This window comes from Cynara cardunculus (assembly GCF_001531365.2).
Source record: "Cynara cardunculus var. scolymus isolate 2C chromosome LG 17, CcrdV1, whole genome shotgun sequence".
Classification (NCBI taxonomy): domain Eukaryota; kingdom Viridiplantae; phylum Streptophyta; class Magnoliopsida; order Asterales; family Asteraceae; genus Cynara; species Cynara cardunculus.
Genome location: NC_037544.1, coordinates 15,209,102 through 15,212,634, shown reverse-complemented (window position 1 = coordinate 15,212,634; position 3,533 = coordinate 15,209,102).

Sequence of the window (3,533 nt, the reverse complement as noted above, 5' to 3'; positions counted from 1 at the left end):
GTTGTCAAACCTGAACCGGATGAAATCAAGAGTTCATCCACAGAAAATTTTCTTAAAACTCTGGATTCTCAATTAATGGATGGCTTTACAGAAACGATAAGACAGGTTCTCGAGCAAAACTTGGTTGAGGCCTTGAATTATCCTCCCAAAGGCCATGCAGATTCTTCTGAGTGTAACTCCTCATATACTTTTGAAAGTCCCACAAAACAAAAGACGGACGAAGCTTCTAGCTCATGCATACGAGAATCTCAAGTTCTCAATGATACCTCTGTATTTTGATATTCACACAAGGATTTTCTTGACTCTGACTCTGAGTCAGAGGTGGACTCGTTTAAAGAGCAAGTTAAGACAGAGGTCGTTGCCAAAGAACTAGAGGTTGCAAAACCCCCTATTGAGAAAAAGATTCTCCTAGGTTCTGGCCGTGCAAGCATGACGATAAGTGCTAAATCTGCTCCCAAGTTTGAATACAGGGTAAAGAAGAGTGCAAAGTCTATTTCATCTGCATCAAAGGGCTCAAATTCCAAATCTAAGCCAATTAAATTCACTCCGGAACAGAAGGAAAAATCCGTTTCATGCTCTAACATTAATTTCTCTGTTTTAGAGAGGCCTCTAAAGGCCAAAGGAGTAAGGAAGAAGAAATCAGAGAAGACCCATTCACTATTAAAACAATTAGATCTAGATATGAAGTTTGCTAGAACTACCAATGCTAGGATTGATTGTAATAATATATTCTTTAAATCTAATAAATCATTTTGTCATTCAAAATGTGTTCATAATTGTGAATGTGTTTCTCTGCTGCTTAAGTTAAAGCAACATTTCTCTGATCCTAACTGTCTTCTCTTTGGGTCGTCAAGGACTAAATCCAAGAAGACCCATAAAAGAAAGAAGGCTCCTAAAGCCAAGTCTGGTAACCCAGGTGTAGAAACGAAGCCTCTCCCAAAGCTTAAAAGCTATCCTCTGTTCCTAATCATCGAGGACTCATTATGAAATGGGTACCTAAATCCCTATAATTTGTTTTGCAGAAGCCGTATGTGGACATTTGGTATCTTGACTCCAGATGCTCAAGACACATGACCAGCAATAAGAGGTTGCTCTCCTCATAAAGAGAGAAGATTGGAGGAAAAGTGACCTTTGGGGATAACAAGCAAGAAGAAATAAAGGGATATGGGGATCTACTACAAGGTAAGGTTTCTGTCTCTAAGGTTGCTTATGTCTCTGGGCTTAAACATAATCTTTTGAGCATAAGTCAATTGTGTGATTCTGGCTACAATGTCAAGTTCCAAAAGGAAGCTTGCTCCATTATGTCAGAATCAGGTCAATAGTTGCTAAGAGCCAAGAGAAAAGGCAATCTGTATCTCATGAATTTCTCACCAAGAGATAATTCAGAGACTCTCTGTCTCGTGTCTCACAAGAGTGAAGAAGCTTGGCTCTGGAACCACAAGCTGTCTCATCTTAATTTCCAAAATATAGAGAAGCTTGTGAAGAATAATCTGGTTGACGGACTTCCTGCCATAAAGTTCGAAAAGGACCATCTCTGCTCATCATGTGAAATGGGAAAGCTCAAGAGAGCATCCCACAAAACTAAGACAGATGTGTCATGTGTCAGACCTCTGCATATGCTTCATGTGGATCTTTGTGGTCCAATCTCTATGCAGAGCTTGTCTGGTAAGAAGTATATCTTAGTCTTAATTGATAAATACTCACGATATACTTGGAATGAGTTTGTAAGGCAGAAATCATATGTCCCAGAGCTACTAATCAAATTGATGACCAAGATTCAAGTACTTCTACAAAGCAAAATTCAGAAGCTGAGAAGTGATAATGGAATAGAATTCAAGAACGCCAAGATTGATGTGTACTTGGACATAGAGGGCATAACTCAAAACTTCTCTGCAGCAAGAACACCACAACAAAATGGTGTCGTAGAGAGAAAGAATCGAACTCTGGTCGAAGCTGCACGAACAATGATAGCCAGCTCTGGTCTTCCAACCCATTTTTGGGCAGAAGCAATCTCGACCGCCTGCTTTATTCAAAATAGAGCAACGGTGTTAAAGAGACACATGAAGACACCTTACGAACTAATCAACCAAAGAAAGCCTAACATTAAATTTTTGCATGTCTTTGGTTGTAGATGCTTCATCCTGAATGATCGAGATCAACTTGGCAAGTTCGATAAGAAGGCATATGAAGGCAAGTTCCTTGGTTATTCCACGAAAGCCAAGGCATACAGAGTCTTCAATCAACAAACCAAGACGGTCGTAGAAAGCATCAACGTCTAGTTCGACGATAAAGAACAAGTGACTTCAGAGTACCTCAGAGATGAACACACAGTCTTCCAATTCTCAAATGAAGTCAAGGGAATTGGAACTCAAGCTCTTATTTGAAGACTTCTATGGCGATGAAGACATCTCTGTACGTGCACCAAGAGATGAATCTGCGAGTGTAAGTGAAGAACCACAAACGACAAGTACATCTGACTCTGGTCCTTCACACACCTCTTCTTCCTCTGGTGATCATATCCATCCACAACCAGAGCAAACAAGCTCTACATCAGAGCCCAGTCTTGTAGAGCCAGAGCATGAAACCTCTGATTCTGCACCTGGTTCCTCTATACCATCATCCGAGGGGGAGCAAGCAGAACCTTATTGTGTGACACACTTTGTGTGTCCACAATATCTGATCAATTCTTCATTTCTTCATCACAACAATGGCAGATTCATAGATTTAACAATAAGAACAATATGAACACATATATGAATATTGAGAGGAAAAGTCAATCCTCTCAATTCTGGTCAAACCTTCTATTATGTACGTAATCTTACAATTGAGCTCCTCACTTACACTAATTACAAAAGACTTAACCATATTTATATGGTCAACCTAATATAGACAAGGTCAAAGTCAAACCTACAAGAAAAGTCAAACATGCTGACTTTTTACAAATATAGACTATTTATAAACTTTCAAGACGAATACAATTAATACTGATTTCTCAGTCCTAACATTCTCCCCCTTTGTATTCAGACTTGAAAGAAAATTCTGCGTTTTGAGTCCTTGTTTGAACTTTGAAACATTATGCACAATATGTCTTCTTCAAATGAAATCTTCAACTTGTAATCTTCAAGCAATCAATTGTTGAGAAAGATATTTTAGCATTCTCCCCCTCGAATGTAGAATCACGGTGATCTTCTCTTTTGAAAATGTAGATAAAAAAAACAATCTTCAGGTTGTACAAGATACGATCTTCAAAGATTCTTCAGATAACAAATCTTCAGTAAACTATTGTGAAAAATGATCTTCACATTCAACATCTCTCAGTCGTTGTAGCACACAAATAATCATTCTTTAATCATCTTCAGTCGCACTTCTTCTTTTGAGTCTTTTGCCACTTTCAAAGTTACTCCCCCTTGATCTTTGCATCAGATTCCCTTTAACAATGTTCGGAAATGAATATTTCATTCATTATTACATATACTCCCCCTTATGATGAAATGAGAATCATTTCGTCATACAAAAGATGAATGAAATTTTCC